Source organism: Anomaloglossus baeobatrachus, chromosome 11, assembly GCF_048569485.1.
Source record: "Anomaloglossus baeobatrachus isolate aAnoBae1 chromosome 11, aAnoBae1.hap1, whole genome shotgun sequence".
Classification (NCBI taxonomy): domain Eukaryota; kingdom Metazoa; phylum Chordata; class Amphibia; order Anura; family Aromobatidae; genus Anomaloglossus; species Anomaloglossus baeobatrachus.
Window position 1 is genome coordinate 48026910 of NC_134363.1, and position 27600 is coordinate 48054509.

The 27600-nt window shown below is 48.6% G+C and overlaps 1 protein-coding gene across 1 annotated transcript in view; it reads left to right on the plus strand.

Annotated features, from left to right (window-relative positions):
• Window positions 1-1056: 1056 nt before the first annotated feature.
• Window positions 1057-27600, plus strand: part of LOC142256343 (galactoside alpha-(1,2)-fucosyltransferase 1-like) — a 37921-nt gene continuing 11377 nt past the window's right edge. The window contains exon 1 of the mRNA XM_075327975.1: window positions 1057-1126. The gene's annotated coding sequence lies outside the window, so the exon portion shown is untranslated. The remainder of the gene's footprint in view (window positions 1127-27600) is intronic.

The window sequence follows — 27600 nt, forward strand, 5'->3', positions numbered from 1 at the left end:
TTACTTTCCTTTCAGTTGCTGCAAATTATTCATATTTTTAAGTATAAATGATTTATTTATGAGCAATTTCTGCGGTTCAATAAAGTGAATATATACATAAGAGGTAAAGAAGATATTAGAACCATACAAAGGAGCGCTCACTTTGTCTGCTGCTACTGGGTTGGTGATGGCTTATTTCCTAGAGATCCAAAGGATCGGACAGCCCGGGTGCTTGGCTCTCCCCAATATCATCTATTAAGGGGTTCTCATACATAGACTGTCAGCTGAACATGTCAATATTGATGGATTCAGCTGATGGAAAGCTAAAGTGTATGAGGGTCATAAGTATCAAGACTTTGATAAGACAGCCTGGATGGACCCATCCGGAAGAACCTATGGGGGCCATAAGTGTCAAGAATTTTATAAAATACCCTGGATGGACCTATCCAGAAGACCCTATGGGGAACCATAAGTGTCAAGAATTTGATAAGACAGGCTGGATTGACCTAGCCAGAAAACCCTATGGGGGCCATAAGTGTCAAGAATTTTATAAAATATCCTGGCTGGACCTATCTGGAAGACCCTATGAGAGCCATAAGTGTCAAGAATTTGATAAGACAACCTGGATTGACCTATTCAGAAGACCCTATGGGGGCCATAAGTGTCAAGAATTTGATAAATATCCTGGATGGACCGATCTAGAAGACCCTATGGGGGCCGTAAGTGTCAAGAATTTGATAAGATAGCCTCCATGGACCGATCCGGAAGATCACCTCTTTTTGACCCATTTGTGCGATGATTTTGTTATTGACTTATATCCTATGTACTGATCTGTCTGTTGGTTTTATAACCTCTCATACCCTATATATAATATAGACTTATTTGAAGACCACCCTTGTAGAAGAACATTTGAATGCATCTCACAGGAGGTTTCACTGTATTCCATAAGAAAGGCTTGCCATACTTGGAAACAGGAAGCAATTTATTCCTGTAATAGAATATAATTATATACAGGATGAACAATTTGACCCAATAACCACTCCTTTTTTATAATTAGTTTCACTGTTGTCAGTTCCTCAGTCATCCAAGAAGAAGGTCTTTGCCCTCAGACCTACATGGGAATAACTTGGATTCAAAACCCTTTACAGTAAGTCTATACGATTCCTAATCTAATTTTATTTTACAATTCATTACCATATGATAGTAACTTAGTTTTGAAATAGTTTATGATATAAGATTTATTCTAATGAAGCAATTCTCCATGCATGGTTCATAAATTTGAGAGGTCCACTATATAGCCTATTGGGTTTTGTATCAATTATATGGATTTTTTTAGACCTGAAAGGCAAAAAGAGTCCCCATATTTTGCCACACTATTATATTGTATACTAGCTGTACTACCCGGCTTCGCCCAGGTTAATAACTGCTGTTAACAAAATAGAATGTATTAACAAAAATGTATTCTGCACACAAAAAACACAAAACAAATAGATATAAATGTAATTATAATGTCTGTCTCCCCCCCCTCTGTATATATCTCTCTGTCTCTCTTTATCTCTTTGTCTGTCTGTCTCTTTCCCTGTCTGTCTCTGACTGTCTCTGTCTCTTTCTCCGTCTGTCTCAATCTCTTTCCCTGTCTGTCTATCTATCTCTTTCCCTGTCTGTCTCTTTCCCTCTCTTTCCCTGTCTGTCTCTTTCCCTGTGTCTGTATCTTTGTCTGTCTCTTTACCTGTCTTTGTCTGTCTCTTACCCTGTCTGTCTCTTTCCCTCTCTTTCCCTGTCTGTTTCCCTGTGTCTGTCTCTGTCTCTTTACCTGTCTGTGTCTTTCTCTTTCCCTGTCTGTCTCTTTCCCTCTCTTTCCCTGTCTGTCTCTTTCCCTGTCAGTCTGTCTCTTTGTGTCTGTCTCTTTGTGTCTGTCTCTTACCCTGTCTATGTCTGTTTCTTACCCTGTCTGTGTCTGCCTCTTTCCCTGTCTGTGTCTGTCTCTTTCCCTGGCTGCATTGTGACATGCCAACATTCCATTTAAGGCCGTGGCTGCGCATTCTTCTGAAGTTCTGGCTGCACTGTGGCTCTCAGCTCCATTTGCTTTAATGGAGGCAGGTTTTTTGGTGAATAACTGTAAAGTGCAGGGTTAAAATTTCCCCTCAAAACATAGCCTATGACGCTCTCGGGGTCCAGAAGTGTGAGTGTGCAAAATTTTGTGGCTGTAGCTGCGACAGTGCAGATGCCAATCCCGGACATACATACATACACACATACATACATACACATATTCAGCTTTATATATTAGATATAGAGACGGACATAAACTGTTAGAGATAGACCAATATGGTAGGTTTACCACTGCATGCTTACCTGATGGTTCACTTCTTATTCCTTTCTACTTTCCATACCATAGATATTTTTCAGGCATATCCTGCTTGCAACAGTTTTTTAGGGCCAGTTTGTGCCATTTTAGGACACCATGGCAGATCAGTGCCGCAATGTTCAGCATGAGATCAAGAAGTAGCGTGTGACTATCCTCCCAGAAGAAGCAGATAAGCGAAACATGCATTGAGGTGGTGGGTCATGGCACCTGGGACACTGACTTATAGCGACAGTGACAGTTTTGGATTGGATCGTGAAGAAGGCGGTTTTCACTGCCGAAATATGTTGTCCGTGATGCATTTGTCCTGCATTTACTTTATAGCCTCAGCTCTGTCGTATTTTTTAAATCTACAAATTTTATGCTACCTGGATTTCCCGATTCTTTGCTGGAGCTCTCCTATTTTCTGCATATATATATGTATATACAGTACAGACCAAAAGTTTGGACACACCTTCTCATCTCTAGAACAACTATTAAGAGGACACTTTGTGCAGCAGGCCTTCATGGTAAAATAGCTGCTAGAAAACCACTGCTAAGGACAGGCAACAAGCAGAAGAGACTTGTTTGGGCTAAAGAACACAAGGAATGGACATTAGACCAGTGGAAATCTGTGCTTTGGTCTGATGAGTCCAAATTTGAGATCTTTGGATCCAACCACCGTGTCTTTGTAAAAAAAGGTGAACGGATGGACTCTACATGGCTGGTTCCCACCGTGAAGCATGGAGGTGGAGGTGTGATGGTGTGGGGGGGCTTTGCTGGTGACACTGTTGGGGATTTATTCAAAATTGAAGGCATACTGAACCAGCATGGCTACCACAGCATCTTGCAGCGGCGTGCTTGTCCATCCGGTTTGCATTTATTTGGACCATCGTTTATTTTTCAACAGGACAATGACCCCCAAACACACCTCCAGGCTGTGTAAGGGCTATGTGACTAAGAAGGAGAGTGATGGGGGGCTACGCCAGATGACCTGGCCTCCACAGTCACCAGACCTGAACCCAATCAAGATGGTTTGGAGTGAGCTGGACCGCAGAGTGAAGGCAAAAGGGCCAACAAGTGCTAAGCATCTCTGGGAACTGCTTCAAGACTGTTGGGAAACCATTTCCGGTGACTACCTCTTGGCTCATCAAGAGAATGCCAAGAGTGTGCAAAGCAGTAAACTTTGAAGAACCTAGAATATAAGACATATTTTCAGTTGTTTCACACTTTTTTGTTAAGTATTTCATCCCACATGTGATAATTCATAGTTTTGATGCCTTCAATGTGAATCTAAAATTTTCAGAGTCATGAAAATAAAGAAAACTCTTTGAATGAGATTGTACATGATATCTTGTACAACTATACTAGTATATTTTCACCCTGGAGGCAGAGAACCGGATGAGGATAACCTGAGGGGACACAAAGAGGACATATAGCTTAATCATTTGTAAATAATTTGCAGACTTACAAAAAGACTCGTTATACCGGCTTTTAAAGCGTGTGTTACATTACGTTTTATAGAAGTTTTCATTGTATTGACTGATTAACCTGCAGTAGAGGATGCCGCAGTTGGAGATCCCATTCCCAGGGAAAGAGATATGTGGTGCTAAGGAATTGAGCGGCGCAGATCGTAAGGTGCGATTCTGTGCGCACAGAGTCTGATCGCAGACGAGTGCAATGCCAAGTGCTAAGAGGAGCAGAAAAGTGACGAGGGGGGTCACAAAGTTATAGTAGATCAGGATTAGTGTAAGTGAAGTGTTTTCCACAAGGAAAACTCTGAATTCTCCAATGGATCCAGGCGCACATCATGTGACATTAAGAAGAAAGGCAGACGGGAGTAATGAAGGTAGGTCTTGACTATTGCAAGCAATAACGAGGCAGGTATTGGGTACCTGAGAGTTATGGCCGGTCTGATGGCAGCCCTCTGTGTGTATCTGCATATGTTCTGTGCATGGGTGCGTATGTATGTGTCTGGGCACAAACATGTAAGGGTGGTACTGGCAGAGTACTGTATGAACACAAGGCAGATGGGTGGTAAATATAATACAACTTTACTAAAGAAATGTGGATTACTAGTACAGACAGCAGAAATATTCTCCAGAAATGTTAACTCCTCTGTTTGTCCATTGAAGTTGTGGCGCCAGTGTCCTTTTAGCTCCACGGCCACCCATGTACTTATCTGCCTCCCTCTCCCCCTTGGGCCTGTGCAAGCCATACAGGCTCCCCAGGAATGCATGTGGTATGCGCATACGCACCGGCTCTCGTTTTCAAGGGTAGTTCGCTATTTCCAGGAAATGCCTGTTAGCCTATGGCTGAGAGGCACTATGTATTTAAGGCACCCTCCCATTAGGGGAGGTGCCCGGGCAATGCCTTTAGTTAGTCAGTCTTCTGTCTGCTGGCTAGTTAGTTGTTAGGTCCCGAGCTCCTGTCTTATTATCCCTGTGTCCATCACCTGTACCTGCCTTCCCATACCTATCTGTCCCTGCCGTACCCACCATATCTGTCCATACCCGCCTGCCTTAGTCATCCCACCTATACCTGCCTGCATCTGTCTTGGTAACTGAGTCTGTCTCCTATCTTAGGGGTCAGCTGCCACTGTCCCAGTCACTGCCCTGGGAGTGATACATGGCATCCGCCTCGCAGTAGGCGCTTAGTTAAGACTCTCCCACTGACGAGTAAGCCAAGGTTCCCCCTGTGGTCCAGTGGGTCCACTACTACCACTTGCTGCCTCTATACTGGCCGCGAGCGTTACAGAAGTCTTCTACAATGCTGCAGTCACATTGGGAGTCCTGGTATTGGGTATTCTTTAGAAGTAAGCAGATTTTACTGGGAGGTTTGATTTGCAGAGATTTTATTTTACACCAGTTGAATGTCCCTTACTATGCTCTGGTGTCTGGAGCGACTCCGGGCCATAATAAAAGTAATACATAGAAAACAAAACAACAACCTATACTCACCTCTTTGATCACATCTGCTGCCCTATAGGTCCTTGATTCCTCTTTTACCATGCCACATGTTGAAACCTCGGTCATCTACACTGTATACTGGGAAGTTCCAGCTTAGCGAAAAGTTTCCAAGGCACTGTCACATGGAGTTTTACATAAACTTCACCGGCGGCGTCGGGCTCTGTTCACATTGCAGATTCTGACACTTTGCCTGATGATTTCTCAGGTGTCTGGGATCAACACAGGCAGACTCAGGTGTCGACCTGCTGTGTGCTGATTCATTGACAGGCTAGCAAGAGTTAATCTTTGCTAGTCTGCTTGTTAGGTTCCTTTGGTCACATGTGGTGGGGAAGCCAATCACATCTGCTTCCCTTCTATTTAAGCTGGATGAAATTGTCTACCTATGCCAGCTATAGTTTCTATGATAGTTGTGAGGTGTGGTGTCCCAGATTCTCTGGTGAAAAGTTGTGCCTATTTCTTGGTGCGGTTGTGGAGTTCACCCATGTTGTTTTGTAGCTTCCTTCTAAGGGGCACTTTACACACTACGACATCGCAGGTGCGATGTCGGTGGGGTCATGTCGAAAGTGACCGGCATCGCTCTCGACATTGTAGTGTGTAAAGCCTAGATGATACGATTAACGAGCGCAAAATCGTCGTAATTGTATCATCGGTGTAGTGTCTGGAAATTCCATAATTACGCTGCTGCGACGGTACGATGTTGTTCCTCGTTCCTGCGGCAGCACACATCGCTGTGTGTGAAGCCGCAGGAGCGAGGAACATCTCCTACCTGCGTCCTGCGGCTCACGATGGCTATGCGGAAGGACAGAGGTGGGCGGGATGTATACATCCCGCTTATCTCCGCCCCTCCGCTTCTATTGGCCGCCTGCCATGTGACGTCGCTATGACGCCACATGACCCGCCCCCTTAATAAGGAGGCGGGTCGCCGGCCAGAGCGAAGTCGCAGGGCAGGTGAGTCCATGTGAAGCTGCCGTAGCGATAATGTTCGCTATGGCAGCTATCACAAGATATCGCAGCTGCGACGGGGGCGGGGAATATCGCGCTCGGCATCGCAAGCATCGGCTTGCGATGTCGTAGTGTGCAAAGTGCCCCTAACTCTTGTGTTTCCGCCTGAATCTCTTATTGTCTTTACCTATGTGTGTGCGTGCTATGTGACAGAGTTTTGATATGTCCTTGGCTGTCTTTATCTGTGATTTTCATTACACTCCTGTCCTGTCTCTCCCTGGGGGGAGGGGGAATCAGATCAAAACTGGTCAGTAGCAAGTGCAGTCATCCCCACCATTAGGAGTACCCCTGAGAATAGGGATAGCATAAGGCCCACTAGCTTGAGGGACAGCTAAGGGCGCACAATTCCCCGCTATCCTAGAGTCATCATGACAAGGGTTTTCAGCAATCAGCAACAGTACGAAGAGGCACAAGGAGGATGAGGTGGTCGAAGAAGTGAGGTTTGGGATTTTTTTCTGCTGAATTCTCAAAAAAGTCTTGGGAATATGGTTTCTGTAAAATTCAAGAATGCCACTAAAATATATTTGCCAAGTACTATTCTTAACACATTGCACAGTATACCCGGTTGTCTTTAGTGGAAAGCAGTCGGGTGTGCAATTAGATTGTACGCTTTTGAACCCCGCAGTCTGTAATGTTGAATTCCACTGATGAAAAGCTGATTGAGGCGATGCTTTACAATTGCACTGAAATCCACACTTTATTATTGGCATCATGTCTCTTTATGAGTCCATAATAGTTGTGTTTATTGAACCAATGCACATTTGAGAAATCCTTCATCTTTGAGCTATTCCTCTCAGGCTTGGTAATTGCCCTTAGCTTGCCATTAGTTGCCCTCAAAGTGCCAGTAGTCTGCTTGCTTGTACCCAACAGAGTTCTGGGCAAACGGGAAACTTTTCCGAACCATTTTCCATATTCTTTGGACTGGACCGTCTTTCTAAAGAGATCCAACATGATTAGTTTGGCATCTCTGCCCAATGACCGTGCCACATCTAGATACAAACAATGGCTATCGGTCATTAGTCTGAAGCACATTAGCTCTTTTCTTCTAGTCAGCCGGTTGATATATGAGGTTGTCAAGAGAAGTTATTACTTCTTCAGAAGACCTATTTGTTGGCAGCAGATTAAACTCTGTACTGTCCGGCCGTTCAACAGTGAAGATATATTTGTTCAGGCTCAGCTTGGTGAGTTTCCAAGTTTGAAGTTGATGAGGGACTTCATTTCCTCATTAGCAGCATTAATTCACTTAAATTCTTCATGGACAGGTAGTTGTTGCATCTCATCCCATGATGAGGCTCTGGCTCAGGTAGTTTTTTGACATAGTAGGATAGACGTGTCATGGGAGTGTTGGGGTAACTGAAGCAGGGACCTCTAAGCTGGTCGTCAGACTAGGGACCCTGCGCTGTTCATTATCCCAGAGGTAGGCTTAATGGTTGCCAGGTCTGGATCGCCAGCGTGACCCTAACTCCTGCTCGAACCCTTATCTAACACCCCCATTCCCCCACTCCAGGAGAGGAACGGGACAAGAGAAGCTAACCCCACAAATAACAAAGACAGGGGAAAACACCTAAACACATACACACTGCAATCAGACAAAGGGGAGAGACAATACGTGCCCAGGAAGAAATAAAACACAGGGAGGAAATAAAATAACACCAGGGATTGTTCCACACCAAACAGGTAAACATATCACAGATCACAAGGCTCAGGATCACTACAATAAGGACCGGTATCACTGAAGCAACGCTGAGCTATATTCGGCGATGAGCAACCAGATCCAGTAAGTTATAAAGAGAGAAGGCAGCTGTGAGTGATCATTAGCAGCCTGAGCTCCTAGCAGCAGTTCACAAGCCAGCAGCAATTAACTCCTGCTGGACTGGAGACCAATGAAGCTAAAACAGCCAATGCCCGAGTCAGGCTGAATAAGTAAGAGATCTCAAACTGCTTGGTGTGAATAGAGTCCGATGTCGCCATGACACCCAGCGAGTGCAAAGTCAAACACCGCATGACAAGATGCTTAGTTTCTATACCTTCGATTGATCTTGAAGATCTCCTAGTTTCAATTCCTGGTGGCCTGCAGAGCAGTGAAGCTAAAACAGCCGATGTCCGAGTTAAGCTGCACAAGTAAGAGACCTCAGGCTGCTTAGTGTGAATAGAGTCCGACACCACCATGACACACAGCAAGTGCAAAGTCGAACACCGCATGACAAGACACTTGGTTTCTATACCCTTGCTTGATTTTGGCAATCTCCTGATTTCAGGTTCACCCAATTTTTCTGTTGCTTCTTCAGTGGTTGGAGGATCTAATCACGAAGTTCTCATAAATCATTACATCTCTATGTATTGTGACTTCGTTTGTTTCTGGGTGCAAGATTCTCTATCCTTTCTGGGTTTCACTGTAGACCACTAGCATACCTTCTTTTGCTTGAAACTTCCACTTAGTACATTTTTTTTTGGGGGAATATGTACAAATACTTTACTTCCGAATATTTGTATGTGTTGTAGTCCGGTCTTCTTTGCTGCTCCATTGCTCAAATGGTGTTTTCTCAGTAGCTTTACCTGGTAGCCTGTTTTGAAGATGGCAAGCTGTCATGATTGTGTACGGCCCCCGGTGCGGCCTCTGATGTCATGGTGTTGTGTCACGCCATCCGAGTGGTGAAGTGGCCATACCGGCTGCGTGAGACAGGCTTTGTGATGGGAGTTAAAAATAATGTACAAAAAGGGAGAAAAAAATAAATAAACAATTCGTGACGCCAGTTGGGATGTTTGGATTTGGTATGGTGGCCGGGCACCGCTGAAGGTCCCCAAGAGTTAGTTGGTGATGCACTGTGCCAAAGGGTTGTCCCCTCACCTCCCCATCTAGGGCTGGTTCCTGGGGAAGTTGAGGTAAGGATGATGCAGCAGAAACTAATTTTTGCCAGAGACAGGACAGGGAGCTTTTACCTTTTGCTGTAGCTCTGGAGAACAGTCCGGAACATTCCTTACAGCATTAACAATGATGGTGGTCTGACCTGCCCCAATGAGAGATTGGTTTCTCTGCTGTGTGGTGTAGTGTATTCGTCCTACCACTACTTCCCTACCTGGGAAAAGGTGTCTTGAAATCCTGGGATTTTCAAGACAAGAAAACTCTTGATCCTTGATCCCTTCCAGTGAGTAGGCGACGTGAATCTTGAGGGAAAACTCACTGTTTCTTCTAGAAGTTTCCGGACTCAGTCACATTGCTGAGCTCCTGGGCAAATTCACTGCTCTTTATGAAAAGGCTAATAGCGGTCTCTCAGTTTGCCACTGACCTTGGAGGTGCAGGTGGCCTAGGAACTGATACCCTGCCAATTTGTAGCTGGCCCCTCCAGAGGTTTGAACAGTTACCTCAGGACAGGACCATCTCCATATTACTCTCCTCACTCAACCTCACCCTGACTTCAACTGCCACTGTCTGAATTTACCTCACCCCTAAGTGTCGTGCCCAGGGATATGGGGTACTCCGTTCCGGGCAGTGTATGTCTTGGAAATGTCACTGTTGTGGTCGTTGCCCTGTTCCGTGCCCTGGGCTCTTTTTGTAATGGGGGTGTATTTACAGGGATTAGAGTAATGTTCATACGTGACGCCACTTGCGGTATTCTGGCTATAGATTTGAAGCTACCGCTGCAGAATGTCATTGCTGGGGGTGGTGTTAATTGCAGCCTAGATGGTAGGCCCGCCGCAAGCAGGGCCGGGCCCCAGATCATGGGTGATGTGATGGGTGTCTGAAGAAGGTAGTTCACACAGAGGGTTTAGTGCAACTGGTTTTTACTCACTGCTGGTTGATGGTAACAGGTTACCTGAGGCCGGCTCGTCTCATCTTTGGATCCCCTTTGTCCCAGTGCTAGTTCAGTACTCTGGTACCTTCTTTCACTGCACCTGTCTCTAGTAAATGGGTCCCCGTGGTGTAGATAAACTGGGGGGTCCCAGTCCGGTGGTTTTTCCCCTTCTGTCCGCCTGATGGTGGCGTGAACCCTATGGGGTTGGAGTCTCTGGTCCTGGCCCTGGTTCTCACTTTGCTACTGAGTCTTCGGATTCTTAGTGTCAGCGAGGTCCTTGATGGTCCCCTCGCTGTGCAGGTGTTAACAGGTCGGCTTGAAGCTCTCTCCTGTCCTAGGGTCCTGTACCCCGCTGGTGCGTAGTTCCGGGAGTACTCCACTGTACTCCACCGGCAACTACTCTTGGACGTCGCTTCACCTCCACCTTCACTCCTCTCCTACTAATATCAATTCTGACTATTCTCCACAGTCTTCCCCTCCCACCTGGTCAACTAGTGGACTGGACTGGCTCCACCTCTAGGTGGCCATCCATTGGTCTGACCCTAGCCTTGTACCATTGTATGGGGGATTGTTGGGGAAAAACTGGGATTACCTGGGTTTTTGGTGTTACCGGCATTGGCCTCCCAGGGCCCTAGGGGGTAGGCCCTGCATCCTTGTGGGGATGCAGAACAGAACCTTGTAGAACCCTGATGGCTTCAGGGGTGCTACATAAGCTCCTCCCCTTTCTCCTTCTATGGCACACACTAAAGCTTTGTTATCAGCTCAAGTGAACAGCCCCAGAAAGGGAGTGTAGGAAAATGTTTGAATCTAGTGAGCAGCCGAGAAAACCAAATCTCATTCAATATATGTTATAGATATTGAAGTACACATGCAGCTATTATTTGTGTCGACTCAGACACAGGGCGCCACAATTGCTTCACCCAATATATTTTTGGCAAATTTGCGTCAGATACCATGCTTCTTCCACTTTCACAAAGTGTCCGGTGTTTTTTTTTCCGCTACACCATTCTGTTCAGGGGTTGTATGGTACAGTGGTCTGAAACACTTTTCTATTTTTCCTTAGAATGCTTTTGGTCTCATTACTTGTATGTTCAGTTCCATTATCTGCATGCAGAATTTTTGGCATATACGTCAGCGAGATATACAGTATTTCAAGTTTCTCTGGAACTTCATATTTGCTGTGAAGCAGATAGACAATTGTCCATCTTAAATAATCATCGATAAATCTGAGAAAATATCTCTTCTTTCGAGGAGTTTGAGTACTCATTGAACCACAAACATCTGTGTGTATATTAAGTCCGGAAGCTGTTCTGATTTTCTAGCACAATTCCTAGGTAAGGATTTTCTTGACATTGCCCTTTAAGACAGCTAGTACATTTCATTGTCTGATGACACGGATCAAGTATAATACCACCAGCAAGTTGTTTTTTAACTTTCTTATTGCTTATGCGTTTTGTACCTGCAAGACGCCTGTGCTATAGATGGATACAATTCTTGTGCTGCGCATGTTTAGCAGTGAACCCACTTTCTTTGCATTTTATCTGGTATAGCTCACCTTTAATTGTGTGTATGACCTTTTTTGAGATGATTCAGCTTTAAATATAACTTAATTTTCTTGACTTGTGAGTTTCTTCACAGATAATATTGCTTTCAAGACTAGGGACATAGAGCACATCCTTTATACTGGGATCTTTCTGCTTTGTGTTTGGGAGGCTTGACATTTAAAGGGGTTGTCTACAACTAGGACAACCCCTTCTGATTCCCCATGTTTTCCCCAGGTAAAATAATAAAGCCTATACTCAGTTACCATAACAGCGCCATTCCAACGGTATAGCAGCTCACATGGGGTTGGGACGTCATGCAAGCCATGAGTCTAATCAGCGCCGGCTTCTGTTTCCCCGCCTTCAGACCAAACGAACAAACAGGAAGTGTGCATCAAGTGCAGTACTCACTTCCTGTTGATTAACTCATTTGGTCCGTAGGTGGGGAGAGGGAAGCCAGTGCTGGTTAGACGTGGGACTCGACTGACATCACAACTAGAGATGAGCGAACCCAAGGTTTGGTGTTCGTACCAAGCACAGACTTTAGGAAAAAAGTTTTGATTCGGAGATTGGGTGCTTTACGTAGGCATACCACTCATGCGAGCATCACTGTACGCGGGTACGCTCGGTTCTCAGACCAGTGCAAGCCCCTTGCAGTGTATGAACAGCTTGCACTGGGGGTAACAACAGCATGATAAGATGTAGTGTGCACCCTCAAAAAAATTGGGAAAATAGCAATATACAATATAGAGGATCCACAGTAATATCAACGAATTAGCTGGACCGGTAGCGGAGCTAAAGAAAAGTAAACAGACCTAAAACGTAACTTTTACTTCATATGCAAATAAAAAATGAACAACAGTTCATTGATGTGAGTTAAAACCAAGGTAACAATAGTCCAGTCGTATGGACAAAGGATGGGCCTATGAATAAGATGTATAGAGACCCAAACAATACGGACTGCCTCAGCTGGCTTAAGGTGAATGAACGATCGCACCACCACAAACACTGTACCCAGCTAGGGTAGAATAATCATGTGCACACAATACGGTTTGTCATATTGAGAACCTCAATAATGGGAAAATATTCATGTATGTGTCACAGGCAGATACTCACATACTGAAGAACCGTAAAAGAAGTTTCCTCTTTGATTGGGAACGGTCTTACCACATCCCGAGGTCAAAGGCGGGCATAATGCTGGTTTCCGGCTCAATAAGGGGGGCTGTCACTCAGCACATCAGATCCCATACGGCCAAATGCACCATCAGGCAAATAATCAAAAGGTTCCCACTCCCAACATTTCAATATGGATCATCAGGGGAGTCCAAGTGGGATATCAACTATCAACAGCGGACGTCACTAGGCATCACTTTATCATGACCGTCCACAGGTGCCCGAATTACTAAAATATCAATAAACAAATATCAGGGAAAAGCCCAGGGAACTGCCAGTCAGGCCGCATTTCTCATGCCCCATGGTTATAGTAACTCACCGCACTCAGGCGTGTATCCAACCTAATTCAAGCTTGCCGCGTTTGATATCCAGAAGAGCGCTCCAAATATAGCCCGGCGCATGCGCGGAGTGGTTGAATTATCGTGACGCGCGCTCCCAGAGTACCTCTGGACTGGAAGTTACGCGTCATCAAGGCAACGTCGCTGGATAGACGTGGCCGTCCTCGCCCAATGCCATCACATCCGGGTGAGTGGAACGCAAGCATATCCATTGCATGGAGACACACATAACGCAACCATAGCAACCTGGGCGCCATATGTAATAGCCACGATTATAGTTATAATGTCTGGCATAAAGGTACAAGTCCAAAAAAATGCCGGTATATATGAGCAATATCACAGGTCACAATATCCCTCAGATATGAATTGAGGGAGAGCATGAAGGGTCTTAAAATCCTGTCTACATAGACGCTCAGTTTCTCTGTTATGCTGCCAATGCCTGACACAATGGGGCGGCCCCTCAAGGGGTTATGACTCGCCCACCCCAGGGCTATGGGACACCCGGTGCCGGGCCGGACTAGTCCGGTGGTAGTCAGTGGTGGCTGGGCCCGGCTCCGTGGCCCTGGTGGGTGTCAGTTGAATATGTGGCTGATGAGTTAGAGTTAATGTTCGTGACGCCACCTGTGGTATGCGGCTATTAAGCCGCCGCTGTTATGGGAGAACTCCGGGGTGATGTTATGACAGCTATGATGGTACTGCTCCCCACAGGTGGAGCGATGCCCCGGGATACCGTTGATGCCCGTGAAAGTCTATGGTGTTGTGTGGCTAACACGGTGCAGGGCCGACAGGCGAGGAAAGAACCAGGCACAAACAACAGTCTCTTTACCTTTTCCTCTTTTACTCTGGGAACAGTCCAGTCCTGGGAGACCGTTACAGGTGGTGATGGGGATCCGGTCGGCCTGGAAGTACTTGGGATGATCTTTCTGGCCAGCTGAGTATGAGGCCTACTCCTGTACTTTGCTTTGTGATGATAGGACCCTGCTTCTCTGAATCCAGCAATGGCCCTCTTTGCTGCTGGGACCGATGGCACGTCCCTTCTTTCTGTAGGTGGCTGCGCAGACCCTCTCTCTGGTGCTTCTCCGCTGGAGTCCACACCGGGCCCTGATGCTGCAGCTGTACCTTGGATCTTTCTGGGCCAGGGGCTTGCAGCTCTCCTGCCCTTCGGACTCGGCTACCAGGGACGGATTTTATACCCTGGCAACCACAGACTCCGATGTCTGAGTCTCTCTGCTGCCTCTCAGCTATTCCTGCTTCTCTGGGCCAAGCTGCTCCAGCTCTAGGCCCCAGATTCACAGGACAGCTCACTCTGCGTCTGTTCACTTTCACTACTCCCTTCAGACTGACTCCACTTCCTCCCTCTGGTCAGGTAGAGGAAGGCTCCCTGGAATTCCAGGTTCAGAGCTCCCCCTGCTGGCCGGAGGGAGAACTGTGTTGGGTGTTAAACCTGCTGGCCAATGGATCTCCCAATTACCTCCAGGCTCAGCATTAACCCTTTGGGAGGGCAATGCTGTTGTGGCGACCAGGTCCTAGGGCGCCACACTCCCCCTTAGTTAAATTCAGTACTCCCGGACTGTGGAAACAAAACATAACATGTCATACATTTCATCCCAATATGGGAGGCACATTCTCTTTAACGTTACAAATTCAAACAGTACTATAAGAGTCCAGTGTGGCTCCCTGCCGGGTGTCCATTACACTGCTCCATGGGGGACCCGCCGCGATAAAACCCCCAACGTAGGCTCTGGGCGTGCGTCAGAGCATTGATGACCCCACTCTATGCACGCCGGACGGGTTTTTCTTCAGGGGTGTCGAGCACACTGGTGCTAACTATGAACAATTTAGGTGTTGGCCACCCATAGTCCAGTGGCCCAATTGTCCATTTTCACAATCAAAGAAAAAGAAAAACATTTTGTACACAACATTACAGACATTTCGCATAACTATTTACATTCCAATAAATACTCTTTCTTTCTCCTTTATACATTTGATTCCCTATACCTTAGAGGGGGTTGTCCCCGAGTGCTGCGTTGGGACCTGCGTAGCTCTGGTGTTTGTCCCTGACTACTTAGTGTGTCTCCTATCTCAGCACTACCGGTAGGCCTAACCCCAATAGGTATGCATGATGATCGCCCATGTGGTCTAAGAGTCGCCAAGGGTATGACAGGTTCACCACTGACAGGGGGTTGATCCTCCTGTTCCACTGCTGGCGTGTCACCTCGTGTCGGGGCGGACGGTTCTTTGGGTGAATCCGGAACCTGTTCTGTTTCTGGCTCGACCAACTGTGGGAACGTCAGGACCGGTACCACTACGGCACCATTTATGCGGGTCCAAGTCTTGGGGAATTTGCCGAGGATTGTTTGTATCATCTCTTCCCCCTCTTCTTGAACTTCCTCCACTTCCTTTTGAACTTTGCACCGCTCAGGGCACGTCTTCAGGCGGTCTCGGGAAATTGCTTGGCAGGTCTTGCCTTCATCTTTGCTTATGAGGCATACCTTACTATTGTCAAAGTTGGAGGGGATAATGGTGTAGGGCTCGTTTTCCCACTGATCATCCAACTTATGCGTCTTCCGCTTCTTCTTGAGGACTTGTTCTCCAGGTGCTAAGGGAGTTGCTGGGGCTGTTTGATTGTAATGCTGTTCTTGTCTCGTTCTTGCTTGAGACAGGCTCCTTTCCACGCACTCCTGGACCTTACGGTACCGCTGCTGCCGTTCTGCATCCCAATCCTCTATTTCTTGAACCGCCTCAGGCGACACAGTCCCCATCTCAAAGTCTACAGGCAACTTGCCTGGTCTGGCTCGCATCAGGTAAGCGGGGCTGCAGTTGGTCGAAGTCACTGGGATGTGGTTGTACAGGTCTACCAGATCTGGCAACTTTTCTGGCCATTGGTTCCTCTCTTCCAGCGGTAGGGTCTTCAGCATATCAATAACCACATGGTTCATTTTCTCGCACAGTCCATTGGTCTGGGGGTGGTACGGTGTGGTTCGAATTTTCTTACAACCGTACATGTTACAGAACTCTTGGAACACTTCAGCCTCGAATGCAGGACCCTGATCCGTCAGTACCCTTTCCGGATAGCCGTGCGGTCGACAAAAGGATGCCTGGAACGCTCTAGCTGCCGTCCTGGCTGTCTGGTCCTTCACAGGCACTACTACCAGGAAACGAGAGTAATGGTCCACAATGGTGAGGGCGTACACATAGCCTGACCGACTTGGTGTCAACTTCACGTGGTCCAGGGCCACCAACTCCAGGGGCTGCTTCGTGACAATTGGCTGTAGGGGAGACCTTTGGCTGGCATCATCTTTCCGCCTCAAGTTACACGGGCCACAGTCTCGGCACCATTTCTCGATCATCTTTCTCATGTGCACCCAGTAGAACCGATCACGGAGTAAGGCCTCCAACTTCTTCCACCCGAAGTGTCCTGCGTTATCATGATACGCTGCTAGGACCATTGGAGCATCCCTCTGCGGAACCACTATCTGCCAGACAAGTTCATTTGTTCGATAGTTGACATATCTCTTGCAGAGCTTGCCTTGGTAGGTGAACAGTCGTCCCCTCTCCTTCCACAGCTGCTGGGCTTCCTCTGGAGCGTCTGGGCCAAGATGGGTCTCAGCTTGCGCTAGCTTCTCTTTGACCAATCGCACGGCCGGGTCACCATTCTGTGTTTCTTCCCAATTATGGTGGAGTAATGGGTTAACCGAGACCTCGTGTTGGCTCGAGCGCTTCACTCCCACAGCATGCTCACACTGGGAAACACCCTGATGATGGAAAGCCGGTAACTCTATCTCTTCGAGTTCATCCAGGTCTTCTCCAGATTCGGGTAAGTGAGGCATTCTGGACAGCGCATCAGCATTGTTATTCTTCTTGCCAGCCCGATACTTGATGGTAAAGTCAAAGTTAGACAGCCGGGCCATCCACCGCTGTTCCAACGCACCTAACTTGGCTGTTGCCAGGTGTGTCAACGGATTGTTGTCCGTGAAGATGGTGAACTTGGCCGACGCCAGATAGTGCTTGAAGCGTTCAGTCACTGCCCAAACAATAGCGAGGAACTCCAGCTTGAAGGAACTGTAGTTTTCTGGATTCCTTTCTGTGGGCCGAAGCTTCCTACTGGCGTACGCTATCACCTTCTCTCTGCCTCCCTGCACCTGGGACAACACGGCTCCCAGGCCCACGTTGCTGGCGTCTGTATACAGTACAAACGGCTGGCTGTAGTCAGGGTAGGCCAGAATTTCTTCTCCCGTGAGAGCCCCTTTCAGCTGGACAAAGGATGTTTCTAGTTGGCTGCTCCATTCAAAGGGAGGGCTCTGCTTCTTAGCCTGCTTTGGCTGGCCCACCAGGAGATCTTGAAGGGGCGCTGCTATCTTGGTGAAACCATCAATGAACCTTCGGTAGTAGCCCACCAGCCCAAGGAACTGCCGCACCTCCTTTACCGTGGTGGGTCTTGGCCAGTCCTTGATTACGGTGACTTTCTCCGGATCAGGTGCCACACCTTCTGCGCTGACCACATGACCCAGGTACTGTACCTTTGGCTTCAAGAGGTGACATTTGGACGGCTTGATCTTCAGGCCATATTTTGACAAAGACTCAAACACTTCTGCTAAGTGCTTCAGGTGGTCTTCATAAGTCTTGGAGTAGACTATGACGTCATCCAGGTACAACAGCACGGTTTCGAAGTTGTGGTGGCCCAAGCAGCACTCCATCAACCGTTGGAATGTCCCTGGGGCGTTGCAGAGCCCGAATGGCATACAGTTGAACTCGCAGAGGCCCATTGGCGTCGTGAATTCAGTCTTCTCCTTGTCCGCCTCTGCCACGGGAACCTGCCAATACCCACTGGTGAGATCCAAGGTGGAGAAATAGTTAGCTGACTTTAAGGCTGTTAGTGACTCCTCTATTCTGGGTAGTGGATAAGCATCTTTATGTGTAATGCGGTTAATTTGCCTGTAATCTACACACATTCTCATTGTACCATCTTTTTTCTTTACGAGCACTAGTGGAGCTGCCCAGGGGCTACAACTATCTCTGATAACCCCAGCCTCCTTCATTTCCCGTAGCATTTCTTTGGCACGCTGATACTGTGCGGGGGGTACAGGGCGGTATCTCTCTTTAACGGGAGGATGATCACCCGTGGGGATTTGATGTTTAACCCCTTTCACCTGCCCAAAATCTAGGGGGTGTTTGCTGAAGACCCGCTCGTACTCCTGTACCACCCGGTAAACCCCATGCTTTTGGTGTGAGGGGGTGGAGTCGGTGCCCACATGTAAGTTTTGGCACCAGTCTTCCAGCTGCCCCTTGGAGCCATTGTCCTCCGCCTGGTCGGACGGGATCAAGGGTTCCACTGCTTTGATGGTGTTGTTGCTGACAGTGTACAGTTTTGCTACAGTGGCGTACCGGGGCAATTTGGCTTCCTCCTCCCCACAATTCAGGACACGGATGGGCACTCTCCCCTTGCGGACGTCTGCTACCCCTCTGGCTATCAGGACTCCAGGCCTGCTGTCTGAATACACCGGTTCTACCAAGGCATGGTAATCCTGACCCTTGAGGCCTATTGCTGCCCGACACCATATCAACATTTCACTTCTTGGGGGTATTGCAATGGGGAGGGGGTCACTTACCCTCACACTGCCAATTTCTCCTCCGGCCAGCTCTACCTGCTGCCTCCTCATCAGGGCTCTGATCTCCCTCTGTAGGGCACGCTGCTGCCCGGAGCTGGCAGTTTCAGACGCCTGTTGCAACAAAATTATCACTTCGGCAACACAATTTTCTATCACATTTGTACCAATGGTTACCAATGGGTCAGATTCTTTGCGATCAATATCTACAATTATCATCCCCTGACACGGCAATTCTACCCGCCCCACTTTAATGGTTACTTCTTTGTACCCAATTTGAGGTAAGGGCTGACCATTACTGGCCACAATTGTTAAATCATCATCTGGGCCATGGTCAATGTCTGAATCAGCCCAATATCTTTTGTACAGTTTGTAGGGGATGGTTGTTACCTGGGACCCCGTATCCAGGAGGGCATTCAAAGGGATCCCATCCAGCACAATAGGAAGGACCGGTCGTCCTCCCACATACTTGCTGCGGCTGGGTGTTGAGCCGGGCTTCCTTACACCTGGGGGTCGGCTCCTGGCCCCAGGCTCGGCCCATTTAAAGGACAGTATCGTGCAATGTGGCCCGCCTGGCTGCAGCGGCGGCAGATCGGTTGTCCCGTTGAATCATACCGGTCTGTGTCTCTGCCTCGGGTCGGCGGAACCCTCCTCTGTCGCATCCATGGGACGTCATCTGGGCTGGAGGCCAACTCGATTCTTGCAGGCGATGGGGTCACTTGTAGAGACTGCACGGTCTTGGCAAGGGCAGCCACAGTCTTGGTCAGCTCCTGGACCTGCTGTCTGAGCTCTGCAGTGGGATCCTTATCCAGGGACTGCGCCTCAGCCCCTGCAGTGGCTCGTGTTGCAGGCACCACCCCGGGGTACGTGATAGCAAGAGGCCGGAGGGGTACTGGGTCATTCGGTGTAGATTCTCTCAGTACCCGGATGGCCTGGTCCTTAAACTTTGCAAAGTCCAGAGCAGGGTTCTGCAGGACCATGATACGCAGCTGGGTCCTGTGGGCATCTGACAGGAGCCCCTCTATGAACTGCTCGGTTAGGAGTTTGTGTTCCTCACGTACACTCTCTGGGTCCACTTGTTTAACCGCTTTCAGGGCCTCCTGCAGGTTTAAGGCATAGTCCCTTATGCTGTCTGTGGCCCGCTGCTTGCACCCAAAGAATCTCATCTTTATCTCTGCTGCGGTGCGGGTGTCAAAAGTACTCTTTAGCTTGGCCAGTATCTGGGTTACTGTCCCTTTATCTGTATCAGGCCAGGACTTCACTTCACGCTGGGCTGCGCCGGCTAGCTGTCCCATTAATATGCCCACCTTCTGGCTCTCAGTCAGCGGATACACCCGGAACAAGCTGTGCAGGCTTTCTCTGAAGTCGCTCAAGGTATGGGACTCCCCGGAGTACTGCGGCAGCCATTCTGCTCCCGGTATGTACGGCATGGTGATCGGCATTACCGGCGCTACAGCGGGGGCTGGGGCGACGGCGACAGGGATCGCTTCGGCTGGTGCTGCGGCGTCTCGGGCTATGGCAGCCACCTGCCCTCCCTCTGCGTCGGACATCTTCCTCCCCCTTAGTGAACCTTACCAGGCTCCGTTCACTTTTCAAATTTCCTTCTGGGTCGCGCGGGGTTAACAGCGCTCTGCTCTGATGGCGCGCTCCCTTCGCGCTCTTTGTCAGGCACGCCCCCCTTCTTCCTGCGCTCAGTGAGGCTAATGGCGGCGGCAGTTTTCAAACAGTGAAACACGCAGTAATACAGTCTTTAAAGCGCAATTCTTCAGGCGCACAGTACCCGGTGTGACCGGGCACGAAATCCTGTTCGTGACGCCAAAAGTTGACTCGCCCACCCCAGGGCTATGGGACACCCGGTGCCGGGCCGGACTAGTCCGGTGGTAGTCAGTGGTGGCTGGGCCCGGCTCCGTGGCCCTGGTGGGTGTCAGTAGTTTATGTGGCTTGCTTGTTAATGTTTGTGTTCGTGACGCCACCTGTGGTATGCGGCTACTGAGCCGCCGCTGCTGTGTGAAGCCTCCGGGATGATGTTGTGGCAGCAATGATGGGACTGCTCCCCACAGGTGGAGCAAAGCCCGGGGCACAGTTGGTGCTTGTAAGTGTCTATGCAGGTAGAATAACAGAGACGAGTCCAAAGGTGCAGTTCTAGTTCTTTTACTCACAGTTTCTGTCACACTTGCAGGGACCCTCAGACTGCTGGGACCACTGTCAGGGACCTCCGCCTTCTGGGTGATTCCGAGCGTGAAATCCGGTTCCCTCTCTTTAGTGTCCCTTCTTCTGCTGACTTCACTAGCCTCGCCTTAGGTAGATGGACTTGGCTTGGCCTCCATTACAGCCTCCAGGCTGGGGGGTCACCTGTCGGCTGATTACCCCTTTTCTGAAGATCTGCTCTGGGTTCTGGCCCTGGGAGCTTGCAATTCCCTGGGCCTCGGTTTTTACTGTCTGGAGACTGTCTTTTCACTCCTTCAGTATCTAGGGACCGTCCCCTGTCGCAGCTGATCGCTCCACTGATGTCGCTGTGGAACGGGCCACCGCAGCCTGTAGCTACCCGTAGCGCCTCTGGGCCCTCGGCAGCGGTACCCAACAAGGACTGCTCGTGGCACCTTCCAGGACTACCCGTGGCCCTGCGATCCTTTCTTGTCTTCTACATGCTCACTCCTCACTCTCCCACTCCCTGAGCGAACTAACTAAACTTGACCTTCCCTTCTCTATCTACTCTCAGATGGCTCCTCCCACCTCCCCAGTTGCTAGCTACCACCCTATGGGAGCAGGGATGGGTCTTACAGCCCCTCTCAGCATGCAGCATGGGAGGGTTGCCTGCCACTTTCCCTGGTCCTGTGTGTCCCTAGCAATGGGTGTAGTGTGAATTTACCAGGAAACCGGAGTTCACCCTCTTCCTCTCCCAGAATGGGGCATCACACCGCAGATGGGGTGCAATGACCTGTGGCGACGGAAGCCTCAGGGGCGCCACAAGCCCATCACGGCCGGTACCGCTCCACTTAGTATCAGGTACATTTTCTTTTTCTTTATCTGTTGGTCGGGCGTTAAGCTGTTTCTGCCAGCCGGCCAGCTTATTTGGTCACCACTTCTTTTTCTTTCACTTTCTATGGTGGACACCGCTTCGCGCTCTTTTCTTGGACAAGGGGGCGGGGCTTCTCTTCGCGCCCTTTCTTCTTTCACGCCCCCCTTCTTCCCGCTCTCAGCAGCGCTAATGGCGGCGGTTTCTCAGTAAAGTACACAGTCTTTTACACAGTTCTTCAGGCGCACAGTACCCGGTGTGACCGGGCACGAAATCCTGTTCGTGACGCCAAAAGTTGACTCGCCCACCCCAGGGCTATGGGACACCCGGTGCCGGGCCGGACTAGTCCGGTGGTAGTCAGTGGTGGCTGGGCCCGGCTCCGTGGCCCTGGTGGGTGTCAGTTGAATATGTGGCTGATGAGTTAGAGTTAATGTTCGTGACGCCACCTGTGGTATGCGGCTATTAAGCCGCCGCTGTTATGGGAGAACTCCGGGGTGATGTTATGACAGCTATGATGGTACTGCTCCCCACAGGTGGAGCGATGCCCCGGGATACCGTTGATGCCCGTGAAAGTCTATGGTGTTGTGTGGCTAACACGGTGCAGGGCCGACAGGCGAGGAAAGAACCAGGCACAAACAACAGTCTCTTTACCTTTTCCTCTTTTACTCTGGGAACAGTCCAGTCCTGGGAGACCGTTACAGGTGGTGATGGGGATCCGGTCGGCCTGGAAGTACTTGGGATGATCTTTCTGGCCAGCTGAGTATGAGGCCTACTCCTGTACTTTGCTTTGTGATGATAGGACCCTGCTTCTCTGAATCCAGCAATGGCCCTCTTTGCTGCTGGGACCGATGGCACGTCCCTTCTTTCTGTAGGTGGCTGCGCAGACCCTCTCTCTGGTGCTTCTCCGCTGGAGTCCACACCGGGCCCTGATGCTGCAGCTGTACCTTGGATCTTTCTGGGCCAGGGGCTTGCAGCTCTCCTGCCCTTCGGACTCGGCTACCAGGGACGGATTTTATACCCTGGCAACCACAGACTCCGATGTCTGAGTCTCTCTGCTGCCTCTCAGCTATTCCTGCTTCTCTGGGCCAAGCTGCTCCAGCTCTAGGCCCCAGATTCACAGGACAGCTCACTCTGCGTCTGTTCACTTTCACTACTCCCTTCAGACTGACTCCACTTCCTCCCTCTGGTCAGGTAGAGGAAGGCTCCCTGGAATTCCAGGTTCAGAGCTCCCCCTGCTGGCCGGAGGGAGAACTGTGTTGGGTGTTAAACCTGCTGGCCAATGGATCTCCCAATTACCTCCAGGCTCAGCATTAACCCTTTGGGAGGGCAATGCTGTTGTGGCGACCAGGTCCTAGGGCGCCACAGTTACACCCCTTGTGTATTTTTGGTAAAATATAGAACGTTGCCATTACTGGAAAGGCAGGCAGTAGATATTCAAATTAATTTTTGTCTATGATATTCAAGTCAAGAGCTTCATCAAGTATGTTCTTTAATTCATTTTTAAATCTCAAAATTGGACTTGAATCAAGTCTGGCATAACATGCCTCATCATTGAGGATATCAAGACAAATGCTTTTATAATCCTTGGAGTCCAGTATCACCACGTTGCCCCCCTTATTGTTTTACCTGGGGGAAACATGGGGAATCAGAAGGGATTATCCTAGTAGTGGACAACCCCTTCAATGTAACCATCTCCTTGGAATTTCCTCTGAACTCATATATTGACTATTAGCCAAGATCACTTTTTCTGATTTACTTTGGTCATATAACCAGTTGCCCAAGAGTCTATACACCATGCATGCTTTGATCTAGTTGCATCATGCACAATCTGATCATCCTCTATGCTGAGGGACATACTGCTTTGTGCTTTCTGATCCTTCTCTATCCAGTTTTCTGGCAGTGGGTCAGGTTTAGACTTCTCTGAGTAATTTGTACATATATTACTAATATAGTAATAACATATATTACTAATGATGACCCTCTTTGTGGCCCACATACATTAATAGTACTCCTTTGTGGCATCCATATATTAATAGTAAAGTACCCCTTTTTGGCCTCCATAGATTAGTAATGATGACCCCCTTTGTGGCCCCCATATATTAATAGTACCCTTTTGTGTCACCCATATATTAATGGTAATGTACCCCTTTCTGGCCTCCATATATTACTAATGATGACCCCCTTTGTGGCCCACATATATTAATAGTAATGTACCCCTTTGTGGCTTCCATATATTAGTAATGATGACACCCTTTGTTGCCCACATATATTAATAGTACTCCTTTCTGTCAAACATATATTAATAGTAATGTACCTCTTTGTAGCCTCCATATATTAGTAATGAACGATGACACCCTTTGTGACCCCCATATGTCAATAATTTCTCCCTTGACCCCATATAGTAATGTTCCCCTTTATGGCCGTCTTTATTCTAACAGCAATGATAAGTACAACCAATCATGCCTCTTCCATGACAAATGGGTCAGTCCTCTTATTCCTTTGCTTGGTGCAGGTGGTACAATGCAGACGGCGGCCGAAGGCTCCACCTCCAGTTGAACATTGTTGGCCACTTGAGGGTCTCCTCCTATACTGGCTCAGTTCCTTTCCCTAAAATGTGATTGTTAAGTCCCTGCCAATGACCCTTTTTCATTTCTTTTCCCTCCTTGGTCCACTTTTGGTAGATACTATCCATCTCATACTGGGAACACCCCAAATATCTACCATTTTGGAGATGTTCTGGCCTTCAAGAGTTGAGTCTAGTGACTTAGATCCTTACGCTCATCCATTTTTCCTGTTTTTATCAAATCAACTCCGAAAACTTACTTCTAACTTGCTGCCTAATATATATCCATCCCCCTTGACAAGTGACATTGTCACCAGATAATCAATATTACTCCCTTTACCCTCTCAGTGATTTAATCTTATGAGTGCATAGTGTAGGGTGTGGGCCTTTTATTATCAATATGTAGTTGTGTATTTATTTATGCATATATATGTAATTTGCATCATGACTAAGGAACTGTAGGTATCATGGCACCTTTTGCTATATTGCCAAGTGACACACCTAACAATGCTCTTTAATGAGTATTTCATAATCTAGATAATTGGAACGCCCTCGTTTTCCAACATGGAGTAATTACTATGACAATCCTGAAATAGATTTGGAATGTTGATTGCTAATACGATTCCATAACTGAAACTTATAAAAGGGAGTTTTCCAATTCAGTTGTACCATCTTTTCTCAGTCCTAATACTTTCGCCATTTCTCCTACAATCTTCTCCAACGCTAGGTGTCCATAAGCTATATGAGGTGAGTTGTGACCTAATGACTCTGTTGCTGACTCTAAAAATTAATGGGACATTATCCCCCCCCAAAAAAAATGTATGAACTGACTTATAAATATTCTAAATTGTGACTTATTGTAGCCTTGGTTGAAATTTTTGGGATTCTTTAGTTTAAGCTGTTGTGTATGGACATAAAGAAGACCATTGATCTGGGAACTTTGTGACCTGTATCCTCATTTTTCACCAGATTTCGCTTCTGTCACATAGAGTTTTGCACAAACTTTGTCAACTGTCATGGCGGCGTTGGGCGCTGTTCAGATTGCAGATTCTAACACTCCGCCCGATGGTTTCTCTGGTGTCTAGGATCAACACAGGCAGATTCGGGCATCAACCTGCTATGTGCTGATTCATAGGCAGGCTTGCAAGAGTTAAGCTCTGCTAGTCCCTTTGCCCCTTTGGTCACATGCTGTGTGGAGGTCTATCACATCTGCTCCCCTCCTATTTATGTTGGTTAAAACCTTCCACCCATGCCAGGTATAGTTTATTCTATGTTGGTCCGTGAGGTGTGGTGGTCCCAGATTTACTGGTGAAAGTTGTGCTCAGTGCTTGGTGCAGATGTGGAGTTTACCACTGTTGTTTTGTACTTCCCTTCTGCTCTTGTTTTTCCTCCTGATCATCTTATTGTCTTTATCTTTGTGTGTGTGTGTGTGTGTGTGTGTGTGTGTGTGTGTGCTGTGTGAGTGACAGAGTTTTGGTTTCCCCCTGTCTGTATTTACCTGTGGGTTTCTATACACACTCCTGTCCCATGCCTCCCTAGGAGGAGGGAGAATCAGATATGGACTGGTCAGGAGCGGGGCCAGGAAGGAGACTCAGGCCTCTCCACCATGAGGAGTATCCCTGAGGTTAGGGATAGTATAAGGCCCCCTAGCTTGGGGGACAGCTTGGGATCCCCTGTTCCTCACTATCCCATAGTCATCATGATACTTTCTACTAGCTCTAATTTTCACTTGTCTCTTAACTGGCGGGAGGAAACTAGCTGCTATGATGCCGGCTATACACAGAGAAATGAGAGATCTCTGCTCTCCTGTCTCTATGTAGCACAAGTTCAGAAGCAGATGGAGGATATTGTACAGCAGTATTAAGCAGCGAAGCTGTGAATCCAGAGTTTGGTTGTCATGATTCTGATAAGTAGTGCTCTGCTCTTCTGCTGTCTATTCTTGGCCTCATATTTTCCTGCAGTGAATTCATTGTTCCCGGTCTTGTCTTGTGTGGTGTGGGAGGTGTCTGTTCTTTGAAGCCTTGTTCCGCGGTATGGCTTGCTTTATCATGGAGCCAGTCCCCCCGGAATGCCGCCAGTGTTTTGCAGTGCATGTCTCTGGTTCTCGTAAGTGACTGACCTGATCTTGTCCTGCTTCCTAGTCCTCGTACCCCGTTCTGTCTCCTCACCTACTCCGTCTTGACTCCCTGCCTCCCTGACCTTCGCTTCAGCTAGTTCCTGACCTCTGGCTCCGCTCTCTCTCATCTACCTGACTTGTCCTCTTGGCTATCGATCTCGGCTTGTATTCTGACCACAGCTCCGCTCTCTGTCTGGTACTTTACGTGACTTCCTGGTTTACTGACTCTCGGCTCGCACACTGACTTTGGCTTCTCTCTCCCTATGTTACTGACTTTATCTCCTGGCTCCTGACCCCTGGCTTGTTCGACTTCCCAGCAGATCTCCTCCACTAGGGTATCTAGCAACTCTTAGTATTCTAGCATCTCATTACTCGTGGGTGGTCGGCAGGGCCGTATTTGCCATTAGGCACTTGAGGGCACGTGCCTAGGGCGGCGCCTTCCAGGGGGGCGGCGCCCAAACCAAAATTTAAAAAAAAAAAAAAAAAAAAAAATTTTAAATCTTCCTCCCTCCCTCCTCCAAACTCTTTATTAAATCCGGCGCCTTTTTGGAGGAGGGAAGGAGCGCACAGTCATTTATAGTCGCGTCTATAACACGCGAATATAAATGACACTGTGAGCGTGCCGGCACTTACTTCCGGGGTCAGAGGAGCTGTAATCAGCTCCCCGCCCCGACGTGCTGCCGTGCGCTCACTGTGCAGAGGTCACAGGAGCGTGAGGCCGCGCAGAGGAGGACAGGAGCCGCCGCCGAAGATGGAGCCGCCGCCGGAGATGGAGCCGCCGCCGAAGATGGAGCCGCCGCCGAAGATGGAGCCGCCGCCGGAGATGGAGCCGCCGCCGGAGATGGAGCCGCCGCCGGAGATGGAGCCGCCGCCGAAGATGGAGCCGCCGCCGGAGATGGAGCCGCCGCCGAGCAAGATGTCAGATGCCGCCGCCGCCGCCACCGCCACCGCCACCGTGGAGAACGGGAGATGCAGCCTGGAGCAGGTAAACGCTTTACAGCCGAAGACAGCGCCGAACAAGCAACCCGGGGGGGGCGCAACATGGAGGATGGGGGGATGGAACATGATATGGGGGCGCAACATGGAGGATGGGGGGATGGAACATGATATGGGGGCGCAACATGGAGGATGGGGGGGATGGAACATGATATGGGGGCGC